The 5,592-nt window shown below is 58.2% G+C and overlaps 1 protein-coding gene across 1 annotated transcript in view; it reads right to left on the bottom strand.

Moving 5' to 3' along the window:
- Positions 1-2,190, bottom strand: part of PTHLH (parathyroid hormone-like hormone) — a 20,999-nt gene extending 18,809 nt beyond the window's left edge. Inside the window, exon 1 of the mRNA XM_015414302.1 lies at positions 2,012-2,190. The gene's annotated coding sequence lies outside the window, so the exon portion shown is untranslated. The remainder of the gene's footprint in view (positions 1-2,011) is intronic.
- Positions 2,191-5,592: the final 3,402 nt, after the last annotated feature.

Raw genomic sequence — 5,592 nt, 5'->3', positions numbered from 1 at the left:
TAGTTTTAAAGTTCCGGTGTGTGTGTGTGTGTGTGTGTGTGTGTGTGTGTGTGTGGAAATCACGGAGTTTATTTGACGGGAGAGTGTCCCGATCTCGCGATCTGCTTCCCCCCGCCGGTCCCAGAGGTGCGAGGCGCCCCGTCTGGCCGGCCTGCAACCCGCGCTCGCCGCCGAACTCGGCAGGGTTGCTTCGGGACAGCAGCCAAAGACAGACGGCCCCCCACCCCACCCCACCCCGGCCGGCTTCATTCGCCCCGCCCAGATCCCGGCGGGTCATCGCCTCGGAGCCGGGAGGCAGAGTCCCCGGAGGAAGGGGGCGCGGGGCGGGGAGGGCTCCAGCCCCAGCGGGAAGTCCTCGCGAACGAAGCCCGCGGGAAATGCGGGATCATCCGGTTGTTTCGTGGGCGAGAGAAGGAGCCAGGCGTCTCGCCCCCTCCAAGTCGCGGCAGGGGGGTGGCCTTCCTCGGTGGTCTCCCACTCAGGCACTGACGAGGGCCGCCGACCCCGCTTCGCTTGGGAGAGCTGGGGAGACGGGGCCCGCCCGGGCCATCCAGACCCACCCCCTTGCCTACGCTGAGGCGGCGGCACCCAGGACAGCGGGGCGAGGCTTGGGTCCAGAGAGGGGCCCCCTTGAGGACCAGCCGCGTTTCATTCTGGGTCTCCCGGGTTTTTTGTTGGTCTTCAGGGTGCCCCCCCCCCGCCCCGGACTCGAACTCTCCTCTGCGGCTTCAGAGCAACACGGCTGCTGCCCCACCTGAATCTAGACCGGAAAGGTGCTGCTGCTGGCTTCGTTTAAGCCTCGGCTCCTAGTAGCATTTGGAGACTGGACAAGGTGGGAAAGCCCTTCCGCTGAAGGCCAAGGGGGTAACGGGGTGCTGCGGAACACGTCACTGGGGGGAGGGGAGGGAATCCCCCCCCTTTCTGGGAGCCTTGGAACCTGGCTGGACGCCCGTCCAGGAGGAGTGAGGGCGGGCGAGGATCAGACAATGGCTTCGGGGGCAGAGGGGGGTCGCAGCTGCCCTGGGTCAAGCCCGGTGTCTCCTCGGAGGCGGAGAAGCCCTACTGTGTTCCGCGGGGGGGGGGTGACTCTAGAGTAAGGGTGCGTCGGAGCGCGATCCCCCGCCGAGTTCCTCCTGGCTCAGCCCGTTGACGCCTTTTACGCCCCGGCGCTCTCGGCAGCGCTTCAGGATGGGCCAGTTAAGCCTGCTCCGAGTGGCCGGTGTCGCTCGTGGACGAGGTCCAGATCCCGGACCGACGGAAGCCCCCGCCCCCTTCCCAAGCCACAGCCAGCGCACCTGCGACCCGCTTGGTCTTTCTTCCCACGGGCAGCGAGTCAGGGTCAGGCCACGCTTCATGCGCGCACGGCTGGAGAGTGCGACTGGAACCCCTCCTCGACCCAGATACTGGTCCCCAGTTCCTCTGGGAAGGGCAACAGGGGCTGGGTCTCTCTCACAAGCAGTCCTGCCGAGCTATATACAGGTAATGCCTGCATGCGCCCTAACCTGTGGAAGGGGCTGGAGTCCTATATCATCATTTGGGATGTTCCTGTCCAATGTTCCCTCTAAGCTGTAGAGTCCTGTGAGCAAAAATTCTACTTTGTGAGCTCCTGGCATTAAAGTTGTGAGCAGGTGATTTGGCTACTGCATCAATTAGTGTGTTCTGGAGCCCTCCTTCCTGAGCCAAGACAAAAATCTGTGAGCCGGAGGCTTAAAAACTGTGAGCTAACTCACACTGACTCAGCTTGGAGGGAACACTGTTCCTGTCCCAAAGAAAAACAGCACCCCTCTCAAAACAACAACAACGACGACGACGAAAAAACACCCCTCTCAAAGCAACAACACTCCCCCCCGCCCCAATATATGAACTCCCCCCCCACTGAACTTAAAAAGAAAACGTGTACAGCTTTACGAAGGACAGAGGGATGACAGCTCGACAGAGGGTAGTGGCAGACAGATAGATATCGCGTGGGGAAGGGGTTTCTCCTGCCCCCCGCAGCCTCGCAGTACATCACCTTTTCCTCGCTTCCTCCTTGCCTTCTCGGAGAACAGCCGGACCAAGACGAAACGGGTCTTTTCCACAGTCGCTCCCCAAATTCAGCGCGTCTTTCCTCCCTCTCTCCCGCAGCCAAGACAGTCGCAGCACTGAGAGGGGGGGAAGGTTTATTTTTTCCCCTGCCCAGTAATCCGCACCCGGGAGGCACGACGGCGAGTGCAAGCTGGGTGAGCCGCGGCTGAGGGCGCAGGGCGGGCGGGCGGGCGGGCGGGCGGGAGCCCTGGTTGCCCTTAAAGGGAGGCTTGACTCATCCCGCCCTCCACAGAGCGCGCCGTGAATGGGCCCCGGGATCACGTGACTCCCCCCGTGGAACGCGCCGCCTGCCCGGGAGCCTCCGGCCCGCCGCTCTCTCGTTGCCGCGAGCTTCCCTCTAGCAAATAGGGGTGAGAAGGGGAGTCGCGCCGGCCTCCGACTCTTCTCGGCACTGGGCCAGTGGCGGCGCACCTACACGAATGCCTGAGCCGTGAGCCAGCCCGTCATCGTCTGGGCCCCCTTCGCTCAGTTACTCGCCGAGAGTCTTCGCTCCCTGAGCGACAGGAAAAGTTTAGGGCGGCTCAGCCGAGGTGGCTTCGCGATTTCTGGGACAACTAAAGAAACCCCTGGTCTCTCTCTCTCTCTCTCTCTCTCTCGGTAGTTCACTTCTAACCGTCTATCCTGCTCCTGTGGTTACGAGACACGATTCCCTCCGCGACAGCCTTATTCCCCCCTGCACGCCGCGGCATGATTTCAGCCCTGAAGAATGCTCTTATCTGATCTCACTCCTGTGTTTCCAAATCCCCCACTTCCGAGCAACTTTGGAGAGAGAGAGAGAGAACCAAATTCTTGGCATCCCGAGAGCCGATCTCAGATCCTGGGCGAGAGGAACTGAGCGGCATCCCGCCGGACCACCCAGGGACTCGCTTCTGCTCCAGATTTGGGGGGGGGCGGAGGATCGGATCCGGTGGGGGCTGAAGAACCGGGCCGCATTGCAGCCGGCGCTCCGAAGCACATTCCGAAGAGGCGGGCTTTGGCTTCAGCTGGGGGCGGGTGGGGGGACCCCTCTGTGGGGACCCCCTCTTTGTGTGTGGGGGCCCTCTATGGGGAGCCCCTTCGTGTTGACAAATTTCGGCAGGAGGTCCCAGCCGGGGATGGCCTCTGGATCCGTCCCCCTTTTCCTATGGATCATCCTTGTTTCCAGTTGTAATCCGCCTGGAGTATCCCAGAGAAAGGCGGACTGTACATGAAATAAAACGTCAAGGTCAGTTTTGAAAGAGGCTTTTCATTAGCTTAGGGCCCTACACTCCTCTCAGCGGAGCCGGCCTCACAGGTTTGTTGTTGCAAGGATAAAAAGGGAGGGAGGAGGGGACAAGGCGATAAGCTGCTTTGGATCTCTCAGACAGGGGCACAGATGAATACTCGAGTCCAGCAGCATCTTTAAGACCAACAGAGTTTTTGTGTGCAAGGATACTTCCTCAGATACAGTGAAATGGAAGTTGCCAGTCCATACTCCAGAGCTTAGAGCCAGCATTCACCCCACGTTTCTGTGTAAGTCCATTTGCACATGGCTTACCTGCCCTGGTTCAGGGCTTGGGGGGAATACAGGTCCCCCCTCCCTCTCCCTCTTCCCCCGTTGCTCAAAAGTTCCCTAGCCGCCTCGGCCATTCCTTCTAGGAACGCTCCCTCCCTCTTCGTTCTTCTTCGGAGCGCCCGTCGAGGGCTTCCTGGGTTCTGCAATCCAGGAGAGGGAGGGGGAAAACCCCTTTCTCCCGGGCCAGGTACCCTGATACTTCCTGTTGCAGCAGGAACCTCCAAGGAGGACCAGTCTGGTGACCTTTTACTTGCCGGGGTGGATTCCATTCCCTGCCTGAAATGCACAGTTTTCATGTTCACATACATTTCTTGTTTTTTAAAAACAACAACCACCCAACAAACCCTGGATGCCCATCTAGGTTTTCTTTTTTTAAAAGAAGTGGCGTGGAGCTGCAGAAAGTGGTGCCAGCGCTGCCGTCTGGTTCTTGGAATCGAGTAGACACTCAAAGGTTGTCTTTCAAGTCGGAGGAGGGCACGGATTCAGTTCCTTAATTCATAGAGCCTGTTCCGACTATATATAGCTGCCTGGTGGATGCTGCTGGCACGGGGCGCCTGGTGTGTGTCGACTGTGCGGAGGGTGGCCCCGGGCCAGGGGGAGAAAAAGCGAAACCAGGTTCCGTGGCTCCAATGGCGTTCAGGAAGGCGTTAGGCTGGCGGGCTGGCGCAACGAACCAGTGAGCTGTCCATGGTGGAGAGGAAGCCCCGGGCTTCTCCCGGAGAGCCCTTCGGGGCCTGCCACAGAAAATTGTCGACCCCCCCCCCCTTCGTTCCCCATAATGCCGTCGGAAGGCTGCGTGTTTCGGCACCACAAAAGCTTTTTTGGGGGACAGGGGGTGGGTGTATAAAACTATTTCCACGGGCTGCTGAAAAACTACGTAGACGACTCCGGCCGTCGAACTCTCCTCAGAAGCTAAAATGACTCAGCTGAGGCTAGATCCGGGTGGACAGTCAGCCAGGTTGGGCTGAAGCAGCAGAACAAAGTTCAGTGGCACCTTTAAGACCAACACAAGTTTATTCAAGGCGTGCGCTTTGTCATCCCCCCCCCAGTTGAACTCAAACAGATGATAACCAGAAACCAAGCTTGTCATTCTTTTTATCTGTTAAAAAACACCTTTCCTATTTTGCATGCTGATTTAACAAGCCACCGTCTATATATGTAAGTATGATCTGTAGTTCCATTTCAATGTATCTGAGGAAGTGTGCCTGCACAGGAAAACTCGCACCTTGAATAAAACTTTGTTGGTCTTAAAGGTGCCACTGGACTCTAACCTTGTTCCACTGAGGCTATCGTACCTTGGTCACATCATGAGAAGACCAGATTAGAAGACCAGACTCCCCGGAAAAGACTATAACGCGGGGGGAGAGATTGGATTTATACCCCGCCCTTCACTACCCGAAGGAGTCTCAGAGCGGCTTACAATCCCTTTCCCTTCCCCTCCCCACAACAGACACCCTGGGAGGCAGGTGGGGCTGAGAGAGCTCTCTCGAGAACTGCCCTTGAGAGAACAGCTCTGAAAAAAACTTATGACTGCCAAGGTCACACCAGCAGCTGCATGTGGAGGAGTGGGGAATCGAACCCGGTTCTCTCCCACATTAGAGTCCCCGCTCCTAACCACTACTACACCAAAGAAGTTGAAGGCAGCAGGAGCAGAGGAAGACCCAACCGGAGATGGATTGCCAGGAAGCCACAAAGGGCCTCCGTCTGCAAGACCTGAGCAAGGTGGTTCACCAAGGGACGTTTGGGAGGACAGCCATTCGAAGGGTCCCCAGGAGCCGGAAGCACAACACACGCGCACACTATTGTTGTTGTTATCATCATCATCATCATCATCATCATCATCATCATCATCATCATCATCATCATATCAAGTTATGCGTTATGGCACCATTGGGATACTTCACGGGTCGTTTTGCTGAAGGGAGGGAGTGGGTGGGACCGAGGGGCACCCCAGTCTTCCCTCCCTCCCTCCC

The sequence above is a fragment of the Gekko japonicus genome, unplaced genomic scaffold, assembly GCF_001447785.1.
Source record: "Gekko japonicus isolate JY-2015 unplaced genomic scaffold, Gekko_japonicus_V1.1 scaffold1333, whole genome shotgun sequence".
Lineage (NCBI taxonomy): Eukaryota > Metazoa > Chordata > Lepidosauria > Squamata > Gekkonidae > Gekko > Gekko japonicus.
This window is presented reverse-complemented; position numbering and strand designations above follow the sequence as displayed.